Source organism: Dendropsophus ebraccatus, chromosome 8 (genome assembly GCF_027789765.1).
Source record: "Dendropsophus ebraccatus isolate aDenEbr1 chromosome 8, aDenEbr1.pat, whole genome shotgun sequence".
NCBI classification, from domain to species: domain Eukaryota; kingdom Metazoa; phylum Chordata; class Amphibia; order Anura; family Hylidae; genus Dendropsophus; species Dendropsophus ebraccatus.
The window spans coordinates 102,229,009-102,244,807 of NC_091461.1; the positions used below are offsets into that span (position 1 = coordinate 102,229,009).

The following is a 15,799-nucleotide window of genomic DNA, read 5'->3' on the forward strand; positions in this document are numbered from 1 at the left end:
GGCATGAGACAAGAAGGGGCAGGGTGAAACCACACAGGTGTGTGATGTCCCAACATTATACGGCAAATCGACATCTCAATGAAGATGACGTATGCCGATGGTGGAAATTGAACACTAGGGAGCAGGACAGGTATGACCTTTTCTGCACCTCATATAACTGGCAGCTACACGTGGCTGGGATTACAAAAAAAATAGCCAGGTGCATTGCCTTACGCTGTTTCTGTAAAATTTTAAATGAAATTTTTTTGCAAATGGGACTGACATATAAATCGTCATTCTTAGTAAATTTCCCAGGAATATAGTTCGCCGTTTGTACGTATTACTTTATACTTATGTGGTGGATTTTATGTGGGTTTCCCAGACCAATACATTACAATGTATATGGCAATATAAATAGAGCAGATGAGCAGATAGATGAGCAGATTTCCGGAAATTCATTTTGGGTTCAATTTGACCATCAGAATCAATTTAGACTGAGTTGTCCTGAAAAGATGTGAATGAGTTGAGGTCTCCTCAGTTCTTTAATGCTAAGACAGCTCTATTTCACAGGCCGAGGGGGGACCAATCAACGATGTAAACGAGCGCCGATCTGCTAGATCTCCGCTCGTTTACTGGGCCTATTCCAAGGCCCGATGATCGTTGAGCGAGGGCTGCAGGGACATCGTTACCGATGTCCTTGCAGCCCTTGCAGCATTCATTACCTGTCAGGTCTTTTGCTCCGCTCCATCCTCCTTTCCAGGTCCGGCGCGCTCTAGCTTCTGGTCCGGGGGTCCCGGCCAGTGATTGGCTGAGCGCTCCGTCAGCTGACAGGCCATTCTGAAGCCAGAGCGCGCGGGACCCAGGGAGGAAGACAGAGCGGAGCAGAAGACCTGACAGGTAATGTATGCTGCTGCTTCTCAAATCGTCGGTCGCCCGCCGTGCACCACTATTCAACCGTAGCGATGCGCGGTGGGGGAACGATGATTTTAGGCAGGGGCGTAACTACCACTATAGCAGCCATAGTGGCTGCTATGGGGCCCGCCGCATCAGGGGGCCCCATGGCCTGCTCCTGCAATACACTGGGCCCCCTGAGCCGTCATCATTTGCAGCACCGGGTGGCCCTGCTGGTCTCCTGGGTTTTGCAAATGTCCCTTTAACTGCAAGCACTCCTGACCAGAGCTAGCAGTTATGTACTGTAGTTATGACTTCACTTGACCGTTTAGTGGTCAGTCGGGGGGGGGACCCAATCAAAAGTTTGCTATGGGGCCCAGCCATTTCTAGTTACGCCCCTGATTTTAGGTCTGGCCCTAAATTAACGATCAGCCGATGACACGATCATCGGCTGATCGTTCTCTCTATTTCACCGAGCGATAATCGGCCGAATCGGGCCGAATGGGGCTGATTCGGCCGAATATCGTTACTGTGGAATAGGGCCCTTACTCTAAAAAGATGATTCCTTTTTTAAGCCATGGCTCCAGTGCTGAAATACAAGGTTTGTATGTTTACTGCAGATTAGGAAATGAAGCCCAAGGGGCGTCATCCTGGTCTGCAAAAGACCAGCAATGTTCGGATCCTTCTCTCCTAAGGTCTCATTGCCTACAAGTAAATATCCACTCCATTTAGACTGACAGGCTGGATATTGCTGGGCTTTTGCAGCCCAGGGGAATGCCCTGTATACTTTATCTCCTAATTTGCATAATACTTCAAACGTTTATATCTAAGCACTGGAGCAAAGCATTAAGATAAAAGTAAAATTTCCTGATTCAGGTTAACAACACCAAGTGGGACATTTATCAAGCTAAAAGGTGTGTTTTTTTGGCGTAAAACGCCTGTTTTGCAAATAAATTTTTGCATCTGGCCCCTATACGCCTGTTACGCTAGAGAGGCGGGAAGGGTACTCTGGGTCTGCTGAATTTATCATTTCTCTCACGGAAAAAATGATAAGGAAACCTACGCCAGGCCTGAGCTCGCGTAGGTTTCATTCAGCATGCACACTAGTGCGCATGGGATTTATGTAGAGGCACTGTGCCTCAACATAAATCAGCAAAGCATCGGCAAAGCTGAGACATTTTTAAGCCTGGTGCAAAAAACACCTGACTTAAAGGGGTTATCCAGTGCTACAAAAACAAGGCCACTTTCTTGTCTCCAGCTTGGGCAGGCTTTTGCTGCTCAGTTCCATTGAAATCAATGGAGCTTAATGGCAAACTGCACATGAATTGGAGACAAGAGTTGTGTTGTCTCTGAAAGAAAGTGGCCATGTTTTTGTAGCATTGGATAACCCCTTTAATAAATGTGCCCCCATTGTACACTGTCTTTACTTTAGTCAGCAAAAAGCTGTTGATACATCCACATTAGCGTTATTTTGGTTAAAATTAGGGTCGTCACCCTAACTTGTCAAAATCTGAAACATTAAGAAAATCTAGTAGGAGATAAAGGGGTTATCCAGCGCTACAAAACTTGGCCACTTTCCCCCTTCTGTTGTCTCCAGATTGGGTGTGGTTTTGAAACTCAGTTTCATTGAAGTAAATGGAGCTTAATTACAAACCGCACCTGAACTGGAGACAACAGTAGGGGGAAAAGTGGCCATGTTTTTGAAGCATTGGATAACCCCTTTAAAGGGAATCTGTCAACTCCTATGGAGGGGGAGTGGTGATGACTTCGTGCCGCACTTTGTGCCACACTTTGGCCCGCCTCACCACTCCCCTTCCCAACTTGTTTTGAATATTCATTGCGCTCACCTGGTCAGTGTACTGCGCGCACGCTCCCACGGCGATTCACGCATGCGCCGTAGTGTGTCGGAGCGGCGCAGGTGCACTGAGAGCCAAAGGCTATGCCCTCAATGCCCTCCGACGCAAAATGGCGCATGTGCGAATCGCCGCGGGAGCGTGTGCGCACAACACTGACAGGGTGAGCGCAAATGAATATTCAATACAAGCAGGGAGGGGGAGTGGTGAGGCGGGCCAAAGTGCGTCACGAAGATCTATACCAACTGTGTCTATGGTTTCTGAAGGTCTGCCACTATCTAATGAAATCAACCACTGACTGATATTTATGGACAATATATGGGCTGTGTTCACACGTTGCACTTCATTTTTCTATTATTTTTTTTGCACGTTTTTGTTTGCCACAATTTCTGAAAACAGCCATAACGCTGTACCATTATTGCAGCAGTATCACAATGTGTGAACGAAGCCTTAAGGTCCCTTTCACACATCCATCAATTCTGTCAGAACAGATGCAAACCCATTTATTTCTATGGCCCCATACACACATCCGTACATGTTATGGATGTGTTTTGGGGCTGAGATACGTGTCAAAAAAAAATAATGGCGAGCCCTAATACGGCCTGCATTTGCAGCCCTTGCAGACAGCTGCAAATACACATCCGTAGTCCTGTCCATAGCTGTGGAGTACATGGGCAGGAGTACGAATGTGTGAATGTGGCCCAAGGCTTCATTTTCTTTTTCTCCACATTTGGGGCCATTCACAAAGGGTTGCTCAATCTGGACGACCTCCAGAGAGATGCAATGCCCTTCACACGTGGAGTGAGCTGATCCAATATTCATGAGAACGCACAAAGTGACATAAAAATTCACTCCAATTTTACAGGTCAAATATAGGTGCAAACACCAAGACGAGACTATGACCGTTTCCATTGTAATGCACCCATGATAATTCCAAATCTCCTGAGCATTTAGAGAAGATTCCCTGTCTGACAGTGTTATTTGTCTGGCTGGATAGGCTTTCATTATACTCTGTCAGATGCTACAAGGAATTTATGTATAAGAGGATTGCACATATCATATCTAAGAGGTTTACAAGCAAATCCAAACAAGCTAAACTCCGTAGGTTTAAGCACACACAAAAAAAAACCCTGCAGCTTCCAGCACTGGAGATGTCCGTATAGACATTAACCATTCTCCGAGCAGATTGGGGAGAGGGGCCTGGAAGCGATCCTGTTGATTAACTCCTCAACATGGCAGATGGAGATCACACCAACCAGCACCAAGAACTGGCATTTAATAAGCACAAATGAGGCAGAGAAAAAGCAAAAAAAAAAAAAAAGCAAATGAGCAACAGGTTTGTCTATCACGAAGCGTTTGCTAAATGCTGCGCGTGTCTGCAAATGTACTCCTGGGAAAACAGCCGCCCTCAGATCACAAATTATAATGATATTAGACGGCATCTGAAGACTTGGCATTTATAATGCATTTGGGCAGAATTTCTCTTTTACTTTAAATACTTTAATCTCCATTGCGTCATCCTGATTACATGTTTATGGGAAGCTTATCCGCTATGTTTCCAGCTAAATAAGATAAACAAATCATGCGCAAGGCTCGGGATATTGCTTTTCTGGTTCCCTTTCTCATTTGTGGTGTGAAGTCATCGCTAGGACAGAAGACATATGTCTGGGCCACTGGAATTGATCTCTCTGAATGTTTGCTGAGCCCAAATCTGTCACTGACTGCCATAGAAAAAAATGGCAACTGTGGGATCCCTACATACACTGGCCCAACACATGCAATCTCATTGATACAACTCAGTCTGAACTGGTGGACTGTAGCAATGGTAATTTAGCTGTCCCAATCTGACAGACCTACCATCATAGATGCAACTGAAGGGGTTGTCATACTTCCAATGTATCTGTTATTGCAGGTCTGCCGTCAGGAGCAAAGCTACTGCTGGGGCCCTGTGCACAAAGTGCTGAGGAGGAACAACATCAGAAACTAAATTCATTTTGGGGGTGTGATCCAGGGTTTGGATAAATTTAAGGGTCTCTCCCTGGGTCTGATTAATTTTAACAAGGTTTTTTAGAGATCTGGTCTGGGGTCTGACTCCAGTTGGCTGCGTCCCCATCAGCTCCGGACGGCGTCTTCGAGCTCCCTCACTTCCGGGTTCCAGTAGAGTGAATGGGAGAGAAAGGGCTGCTGGTGCGCATGCACACTGGAAGCGTTTTCATTAGCTGAAGTGCATCACATGGCTTCCAGCTCTCTCAGCCAATCAGAGCTGAACAAGCTGAAAGCCATGTGATGTACTCCAGCCAATGAAAAGGCTGCGGGTGCGCAAGTGCACCAGTAGCCTTTTCCTCTCCCATTCACTTCACTGAAAGACGCTGAGGAGGAAGAGGAATAGGCCGGCACCCATCTCTGAAGACATTGACACAAGATGTCACTGGGAGAAGAGAGCATGGCTGACAGGTATTAGGTATGTATGCTTTCTTTAACTTCCAGGGGGTGGGAAGTGGTTGGGGGTTGGAGGGGGGGGGGGACCAGATAGCTTTTTAACATACATTACAAGGTTATATAACTGTGTAATGTGTGTTAATTAAGCTAAAAACACTAAACACCAGAGTTGTCCTTTTATTTTATGATGTTTAAATTAATTTTGGTCTAATTTGTGGTCTGGATAAATTTTATGGTCTGACCTGGGGGCAGAATTAATTTTAGGGTCTGATTATTTTAAGGGTCTGGTCTTTCAATATAGCTCCCATTTACCTCAATAACACAGTTCATGGCAGAATTTTTAAAACACTGATTATGACACGCTCAGGGATTGTTTAAAGGTGGTTTTACTCGGTAAAGACAAGCCAGTGTCTGAAGTATTGTTCCTGTGCCGAAGTGGGCGGTTTGTGCTCATTACAGAGGATAAGCCGGCAAAGCCCACTAAATCAGTGCAGTACTTGCAGCCATTTTTTCAGAGAAATACTTCTCTTAAAGTGCATAAGGATTTATACATTCTTACCAATTAAGGCTGGGTTCACACTATGTATATTTCAGGCTGTATTTGGTCCTCATGTCAGGTCCTGATAGCAACCAAAACCAGGAGTGGATTGAAAACCCAGAAAGGATCTGTTCACACAATGTTGAAATTGAGTGGATGGCCGCCATATAACGGTAAATAGCTTCCATTATTTCAATATAACAGCCGTTGTTTTAAAATAACAGCAAATATTTGCCATTAAATGACGGCCATCCACTCAATTACAACATTATGTGAACAGATCCTTTCTGTGTTTTCAATCCACTCCTTGTTTTGGTTGCTATACAGCCTCACAAATACAGCCTCAAATATACATAGTGTGAACCCAGCCTGAGTCAAGCTGTATAGCCTCCCTCCCAATGCAGCAGAAAACAGCACCTACTTCCACACCGTCAGCCATTATGCTAGCATAGTGCTATGCTAAACCGCAACATCAAAACTCTAGGGTACAGGGAGACACACACTTCCTTTGTTCTCCAAACTATTCTGTATTCTCTAAATCAGCTCTCAATCTCCACATTCCACCTCAGCTGACAAACATAACAGCAGCAGCAGCACAGTATAAGGTGGAAAACGGCGCCCAATTATACCGCTAACCCTCTCCCTCCTGCGCCAGGGCTTGAATGTGCGGTAATTGAACGTCATAGCAGATCTAACAGGCGGAGAAGGTATCTCAACGGCTACACTGGTTTGATTGACTGGAAAATGGACAAGACTTCTGAACACTGTCTATTTAATACACAAAAGAAACTATAACCGTGCGGCCGACTGGATTTAATTCATGGAGGGTCACACAATGGGAGCGCGCCGGCCGGAGAAGAGATAATCAATTTATTTGTGTCTTGGGCCTTGAAGGCTGCCAAAAAAAAGGTAGGTTAAAATTGCAAACGCACAAACTGCAAGAGTGTTGAGTGTTAAATCAATAGATGATTTAAGAACAAACAGCTAAATCTCCAGTCTACAAGCCTCAGCTACTGGAGGAGGACGACGGCCATGGTCTATACTCTCATAAATAAGGCGCTGATGTATTTTTCAGGGATCAAGCTGCAGGAGGTTCTCAGGCAGGAGTATTATACATGGGTTCTAGCAAACTTTCTAAGTACATAACAACTCTTGTTTTATTCAGCCTCCTCTGCCCCCTCTGGATCTTGCAGACCCTTATCCCTAATAGAGTATGCATGCATTCCTTCACAAGATAGACCGATGAGTCTTGGGAGGACTCAATATAGCTCACTGCAAGCCTCCTGAACTACTGTATTTTTCCAAACATCAGACTTAGCCAAGGGTCTCGCCATGATATTGCATAGTGTTCCTTCAGATGTTTTATCTTAATAATTTTTTATTTTAACAGGAAAAGTGCTGCCCATTTTTTATAATTGCATCAGTATATCAAACGCTGAAAAGTCAATTGCAAGTCAAGAAAAAAGCGTGGCCCCTTCACACTTCAAAAAAAACTGTCTGATTTTCTTATCAGAAATTCCTGTCAGGATTTCCTGACCCATAGGGTTGCATTAAAAACTGACTTACAGGGTGTCCATTCAGGAAAATAGGTAAAGAAATAATAGAACCTGTCCTATTTTCAACAGGATTTCCTGAACGGATGCCCTTATAGAAGTTTATGGGAGCTCAGGAAATTCTGATGCTTTTCTGATGCGTACAAGGAAATCCTGAAGACACTCCTGATGGTTTCTTGAACGTAAAAACGTATTACTGTCAGGAAATCATGATGCTTTCCTAAAGCTTTATTAGGATTCCCTGACAGTAAAAACAATAAAGGCCTTACTTATGGCTTCAGTCCATGGCGCCTTCATCTAAGGTTCTGGCAAAATTCATAGACATGATAGTAATGCAGATACCATGCCGGAAGCATGACACCATTATAGAAAATGAGGTCTGTTAGGGCCCTATTACACGGGACGATTATTGTGCAAACAATCGTAAAATCGTTCGAATTTAAACGATAATCGTTCTGTGTAATAGCAGGCAACGATCGAAAAATCGTTCGTATGTCGTTGATCACTTATTTAGATCTGAACCTAAAATTATCGTTAATCGTTCGCTAATCGTTCGCTGTAATTCCACGTTCATTTGCTCAAGTTGCGCGTTTTTTCACTAATCGTTCGGTGTAATTGCACATTGTTCATTGTTTTTCTGGGATCAGAAGGAATAAACGATAGTAACTTAACGATTATCGTTCTGTGTAATATGGTGAACAATTTCAGGTTAACAATAAACAATCTCGTTTGTGATTGTTTATCGTTAGTCGTTAATTGTTAAAAATCGCTCAGTGTAACAGGACCCTTAGACATACAGTGGATCTGCCACTGGTGTAATTTCCATTGTTCTATTCCTGGGCAAGAGCAGAACAATGGAAATCTTACCAGAGATGATAATGAGACTGTACCTGCTGCCACATATTTGCATTACACAAAAAAAAAGGATCTGTCAGAATCCTGCTTTCGAACAGGTCAGAAAAATGAGACAGTCTGTTTGGCTGTCTTGATAAAAAGCTTATTACTTTGTAAATCTGTTTTCCTTTCTGCAGGACAACAATGGGGAGTGCTGGACGTTTAATGAATGAGCTATACTATGAAAGGACCCTCTAAACACCATCCTATTGTGTAAGTTATTAAACAAAGACTGTCTAGATAAAATAGATAAAGTTTTGTGCTGCCGAAAGGACTAGGGGAAAGCAGATTTTAATTCTAATTCATAAAGTTTCCTTACGTCCTATCAGCATCATCATAGTGGGGATGCAGCTAGAAGAATCCCTTAGGGAGTGATATTCTGCACAGAATAAATCTTCCAAAGGAATTGTCCCCTGAAAGGCTTTGACTGACTTTGACTGTCAGTAGGACAAAAATTTTTTAAAAAAGGGGGATTCCTTTATAGTTTGGTTTACTTGAATTTCAGTTTCATCTGTATTATAAGTCTTCATGGGGGAAATACCCATTATTGTGCTGCTGACAGGATAAGAGGGAAAAAGGGGATTCTGGGGGAAATGTGTCAAATTGAAACCGAACACTGTTTGAAATTTAGGTAAAAAAAAACAAAAAAGCAAACAAATTTAAGAGCACTGACAGATGTTGTGAACTCTCTTATTAACACTATGGAAGTAATAAAGTTTAACAAATATATTAATTTTATAAACTGTCTTGTGTTTCCAGCTCCTATGCAGAACATTGTATCCTCATAGTTACAGACTACAGACAAACCCTATGTGTAGACTGATCTCTCTGTCACACGTTACTCTGATGGCTGTAGAGGCATCTGTGGTCGCAGCAGGCTAATATTATTCATTCACTGCAAGGTGCACAGTCTAAAGAAGACTTCTGAGCTGTACTTTCTGTCAGAAACAAAGGCTTGCACAACCATGTCAGTATGAGACTGAGAATAAAGAGGAAATGGAGGCGCAGGTTATAGCACAGAGGGAGGAAGAAAGGAGCTTTACAGAGAACACCCACGAACCCTGAATCTGCAGCTCCACATACAGATGTGTCAGAGAAGGCAGGTCTCAAAAACAAAAGAAAAAAATACAGAAATGAGCCAACAACTCAGAGCAACATAAACCTGTCCCACTTCAAATACACATAACCATATAAATTTTCTATGATAATGGTGTCTATATGTCGTAAAAATAAAATTAAGGGTGCCTTCACACAGGACAAGCTGGGACCCCGTGCAGCAAGGAGACAGGTAATGTATACAGACAGCGGGAGCCGATGAAGTGGCTAAGGGGCGTCTGAATTACATACTCACAGCAGTTTTTCAGACCACTGCGAGTATGTATTCACAGGGACCTGCCAGGACCTTACCTTGTAGAGGATCACGCTGCAAAACTTGCAGCAAGATTTACGCTGTCCTGTGTGAAGGCACCCTAAAGGTAAGCAATGTAACAGGAAATCAGTGTGTGTGTGTGTCGGAGGGGGGGGGGTCTCAGTTATATGGAGTTTTGCTCCAGGCTCAGTAGAGTCACAGGGTCAGGGCACATCTTTTGCTTGAAGAGTCACTGTTAATAATCTGGCACACTGTTTGGGTACTATTACATGGCCCGATAATAACTGTAAACGAGCGCCAATCTGCTAGATCGGCGCTCGTTTACTGGGCCTATTACACGGCCCGATAATTGTTTAACAAGGGCTGCATGGACAGCTTTACCGATGCAGGGGAGAAGCAGAGCGCTGGAGGAGCCCTAGACCGTGGATAGGTAATGTATGCACTTTGCAAATTGTCAGCCGCCGGCCACGCACCGCTAATACATGTGCAATTATATCTGACTTATATCAACAATCAGCCGATGATCGTTGTCATCGGCTGATCGTTGTGTTACATGGAACGACAATCGTCCGGATAGGGCTGATTCGGCCAATTATCCTTCCGTGTAATAGTACCCTTAGATTGTCTAGTCTTACTTAGGGTAGCTTCACACGTACTGTATCGCTGCTGATTTTACGCAACAAAAACACAAGAAAATCGCAGATCTGCCCCAACGATTTTAGATGCAGAAAAATCGCATGAATTGACCTGTGTATTATGTATATATAAAAAAACGCAGAGTAAATTACGCACATAATGCGCAGGTCAATTCATGCGATTTTTCTGCATCTAAAATCACAGGGGTGGATCTGCGATTTTCTTGCGTAAAAACAGCGGCGATACAGTACGTGTGAAGCTACCCTTAAGAGATTATCTGGGACTAGAAAAACAACTGCACCAAAAACAGTGCCATGTCTGTCCTATGTTTCTGGCATTGCAAACCAGCTCCATTCACTTCAATGGACTTGAGCTGCAATACCTGTTGTGTTGTTTCTTGAGTAAAGCAAACACGTTTTTCTGATGCTGAATGTTAATAGGTAGTTTTTGCTTTTCTCTCCCAGTGAGTGTGTTACAGCAAACATGTGGAAATATATTTGTGCAAATTTTAAGAACTACCCAGCCAGAAGCTTTATTGCTCTTTAAACATTTCCACAATACTTTAAATGGTCACTGCACTTTCTACAAGATTTCCCACAATAAAACTTGTCTTATCATGGAAAAGCACCTAGTAATTTGTATTCAGAGATGACAGATCAAATTACACGCTGCCCATAGAGGTTTATGTAGATGGTGAGGTGGGGAGCTGTAGAGTGAGACAGAGGTAGAGATACAAACAGAAAAACCTCTGAGAGCTCTAGTCAGTGTTATATCTCCCCAAAGTGCTGGAATTACACTACTCAGTACTGCTCTATAATGTCCTCCATATAGGGGAGCAGGATCCTCTCTTCTGAGGGTGTACTACAGAAATATAGGGAAGAAGGATCCTCTCTTCTGAGAGTATTCTACAGACCTATAGGTAAGCAGGATCCCCTCTGTTGTGTGTGTGATATAAGGGAGCAGGATCTCCTCTTCTGAGGGTGCTATACAGATATAGGGGAGCAGGATCTCTTATTCTGTTTGTGTAGTACAGAAATATAGGGGAGCAGGGTCTCCTCTTCTGAGGGTGTGCTATAGAGATACAGGGGACCAGGATCTTCTCTTCTGAGGGTGTGCTATAGAGATATAGGGGAGCAGGATCCTCTCTTCTGAGGGTGTGCTATAGAGTTATAGGGGAGCAGGATCCTCTCTTCTGAGGGTGTGCTATAGAGATATAGGGGAACAGGATCCTCTCTTCTGAGGGTGTGCTATAGAGTTATAGGGGAGCAGGATCCTCTCTTCTGAGGGTGTGCTATACAAATATAGGGGAAAGGATCTCCTCTTCTTGGGGTGTGCTATACAGATATAGGGAAGCAGGATCTTCTCGTCGGAGGGTGTGCTATAGAGAAGCAGGATCCTTTCTTTTGTGTGTGCAGGGAATGAAGACATTATAATGGCAGATCTACACCTACTAGCTTAAAAGATACCTGAAAAATAGGGACGGAGGCGAAAACTTTTTCGGCTTGCCGAGAGGTGAGCACTAGTGGAAAAAAAGCGCTATAACAATATAATCCCCAGAAATAGCGCTGCTCTTCATGAACGCACAGGACAGCTTATCCCAAAAAGTCACCTGAAAGAGCAAGAACACATTACAAAATTACCAGTATTCAGACTTTGCAGAAGCAGCATTAGGCCTCTCCAGCTTCTTATGCAGTCAAAATGGAAGCAAAAATGTAATATCTGGAATAAAAAAAAAAAAAAAACACTCATAGTCCTCGGATAAATCCCTCTGAACCCTCAAGAGGCCCACAGCTCTGCCTTTACTAAAATAGGCAAATGGGCACCACACAGCCACATGTTTGGACTGGTGTGTATATGAACACAAGCAAGATCAACTGTGAACATTTTTTGCATGGTTTTGATTTTATACACCCTATCATGGTAGAAATATGACTGTCATAAAAAAAAAAAATGATATATATATATATATATATATATATATATATATATATATATATATATACACACATACACACTCCAAGGAACAATTTTTGGAAACCTGGAGTCTGTTATTTTCCTGCAACAGCAAATACAGCTCTAGACCCTGTTTACACTAGTTCTTTGGCATAATTGGTTTTATGCTATACCTATGGCACATACCTTAATTCAGATACTGCTAAAACCGATTGGGTTCAAATTACATTATTCAAGTTCAGTGGCAACAGAATCGCAGATGTGAAAGGCCCACAAATGTGAACAAAGCCAAAGATTAAACAGCCAAGGCACAAGTGATAGGGTGGTGAGCTCTCCTAGCCGGGCAGGCCTATACAAATGGAGTTTTTCCAAACTGCATCTCTAGGACACAACAGGCGGCCATGAAAAATGTTGGATTTATGTCGGGACGCTGATGAGGAGCTACAGTACGAGGTCTGCGAAACTTAATAGGATGAAGCGTTTTATGTTTATGGGTGGAAGAATATACGCTATTGTCTCCTCCAATGTGGAGATTTTCTAAATAATAGATTGCGATAATCTGTGTTTGGGGAATCAAAGGGGGCCGTGTTCCGGCAGTTCATCTACCTCTGTCCCTTCCTCATTTCCAGAGGCTTGTAATATCAGCATTTTGATTGTTCCAGTTTATTACCGTAAAAGAAAAACAAGCCTTGTAGATCGGAACATCTGTTTGACTCTCCACGAGCAGTTTTGCTTGATAGATAATAGGCTTTTGTTTGATAGTTAATAAACTCTAGTTCCTTATGGGTGCAGTATTGTGCTAGGAGGAATGGATGCGCTCTAATGTGATATATTAAGTAATCTGTGCAGCATACCGTCATGTAACAAGCTGTTTATATGCATATAATGGACTCTTCTGGCATACAGACATTTTAGTAGCTACAGATACTGAACAGAAATAACATTCTGCATCCGCTCTCTGCTGGGGAGGCTCTGGTTACCATTAAACAGTAAAAAGAGAGGAGGCTGGGTGACAACTGCAGCCGTCAACAAAACAGCTCCCCGAGGGGTTGTCACCCAGCTGTCCTAGACTCGGCCGTCTACCGAGATGTACGGCAATGCCTTCCTGTCTGTGCTATGGGGTAAGGGTGCATGCTGTTTTGGCACAGACTCTGCACCTATTCTACACTTAAATCCATGTTACTTCTGCTGGAAAAAAGCTTCCCATTATCGGACTCTGTGTAAACGTTTCATGAGGGTAAGCTGCAAATTTTCCAAATCTATAGAATTTTCAAAGGATAATCCTTCTACATTTTGGTGCAGTAATGTTTAGAAAGAAAATCAGAGGCTCAGATTAATTAACCCCTTCCCGTATGAGGGCGTAACTGTACGACCTCATGCGGGTGGGGGGAGTTCAGAGGGGGCCCCGCGGCGACCCCGCCGCGATCCTGGGTGCCGTTTGTAGCCCAGGACCACGGCAATTAGAGGGCACGGTCTGATCGCTGTGCCCGCTAATTAGCATTTTAAATGCAGCTGTCAAAGCTGACAGCTGCATTTAAAATGTGCTTGGCCACTTCCCTGGTGTCTAGTGGGGGGGGATCACCCCCCGCAACGTTGTCACGGAGGAGCGATTCCCCCCGCGTCTGCTGCCGGCCGGGGTCTGCGCTGTAATGGCGCTGATCCCTGCTCGGCATTCTATTGCTTTTGGCTGCATAGATATCTATGAGAGATCAGAGCAGGCATACTAGAAGTCCCCAAGGGGGGCTTCTAGTATGTGTGTAAAAAAGTAAATAAATGTTTTTTTATTAATAAAAAAAACCCTCCCCTAATAAAAGTTTAAATCACCCCCCTTTCCCCATTTTATAAATAAAAATAAATAAATAAACATGTTTGGTATTGCTGCGTGCGTAATCGTCCGAACTATTCAATTATTACATTCCCGATCTCTCACGGTAAACGGCGTAAGCATCAAAAAATTCCAAAAAGCATTTGTGCATTTTTGGTCGCATCAAATCCAGAAAAATTGTAATAAAAAGCGATCAAAAAGTCGCATATATACAGTCAAGGTACAGATAGAAAGTAAACATTTTGTCGCAAAAAATTACACCTCAGACAGCCCTATAGACCAAAGGATAAAAGCGCTATAAGCATGGGAATAGAGTGATTTTAAAGGAACATTAACTTATTGAAAATGTTTAAATTTTTTAAAAGCCATCAAATAAAATAGTTATATGTGTTACATATCGTTGTAATCGTAACAACTTGACAACATGCTGAACAAGTCAGTTTTACCCCAGGGCAAACGGCGTAAATACAAATACTCCCCAAATTTAAAAAATGCTGTTTTTTTCCAATTTCATCACACATTTAATTTTTTTCTGGTTTCGCAGTGTACTTTAAGCAAAAGTTAAGCCTGACATTGCAAAGTACAATTAGTGGCGCAAAAAATAAGGGCTCATGTGGGTCTGTAGGTAAAAAAAATGCGAATGCTATGGCCTTTTAAACACGAGGAGGAAAAAAATAAGGCGCAAAAAAAAATTTGTCAGGTCCTGAAGGGGTTAAAACTTATCTTGTCTAGGGGCAAACTTTAATGGAAAGTCTTTTAATGTGCCATTGGAGAGATCGATAAGTTCACCATTCGGCATTTGAATATTGGTGGCTGACAAAGTTGGATACAGCCCAGGAGAGTCCTGGAAAACATGGCTCTAGCCATGTTTCCAGGACTCCCTAGGGCAGCATACAACTTCAACTCTAGTGACACGGAGTCATCATATCCAAAGGCTGCTAATATTTCCAGAGCTATGTTATAGGCTAAGGTTGTATGGTGCGATCATGAACAGGAAGCCAACAAGCAATAAAAACAGCAAGATGTCAAGAGGGTGTAGAGTAAGCAAACATTTACCCATCAACAATATAGTAAATCGAACGGTATGCAGGATAAATGGAAAAGTATCACGTTGTCATCTCTCCACGCTGACTGTATATCCACTCCGCTAACACACCGACTTCACCGCACAAGGTCATTGTTCTAGTCGACTATTCACCCTTCCAGGAGAGCGTGGAGTAATATATTGTATGCAAAGATGAGCGGTAATAAGCCGCGGATAACTGGTGGCCTCACATTCATAACCGGCAGATTACTTTGCAAAGATGATTAAATGATATTGTTCAAATTGCCTGTGACCTTCCCCTTCCAAAGTCAATGAAGTGCTGCAGGTGCCATATCTCACGCTGACATATGCTGGTTATCGCCTCTCCGCTTGTCACTTACTAGAGTGTTGCACAGATTTAATCCACCTCAGGATGAACCTTCAACTATATTTTCAGCCCAAGCAAGTCAAAAGCTGCTTAGACATCAGAGTTTTGGGTTATCTTGTGGACTTTGAAGCGATCTTTGGACGATCTACTGTATGTCTGTAGGGTCAAGATCTCATCTCAAACATTTATGGCATATCCAAAGGATAACCCATTGATGTGAACTTAATGTAATACTCAATCTTGCCTGTGGTGGCGCTGCTGGGAATCTGAACACTTACTGCCATGATTCCACATAGATCACAGCCGATTGCTGGCAGCCACTGCATAGGAAACTTTCAGATCACCTTCTAGTCAAGGGTCTCTTAAAAGGAGTGATGTAACACAGAACCTCTTTAAAGCAGGGATGGGAAACCTTCGGCCATTTAGCTGTTGCAAAACTACAATTCCCATCATGCCT

At 43.1% G+C, this 15,799-nt stretch overlaps 1 protein-coding gene and 1 long non-coding RNA gene across 3 annotated transcripts in view; one reads left to right on the top strand and one right to left on the bottom strand.

The window, feature by feature from the left end:
• PTPRF (protein tyrosine phosphatase receptor type F) overlaps positions 1-15,799 on the bottom strand; it is a 657,420-nt gene that overhangs the window by 460,815 nt on the left and 180,806 nt on the right. The window lies entirely within an intron of this gene.
• LOC138798786 (uncharacterized) lies at positions 5,062-9,359 on the top strand. Its single transcript, XR_011364162.1, has 4 exons — positions 5,062-5,184; positions 6,356-6,609; positions 8,285-8,360; positions 8,907-9,359. It is a non-coding gene; the product is annotated as an uncharacterized lncRNA (long non-coding RNA).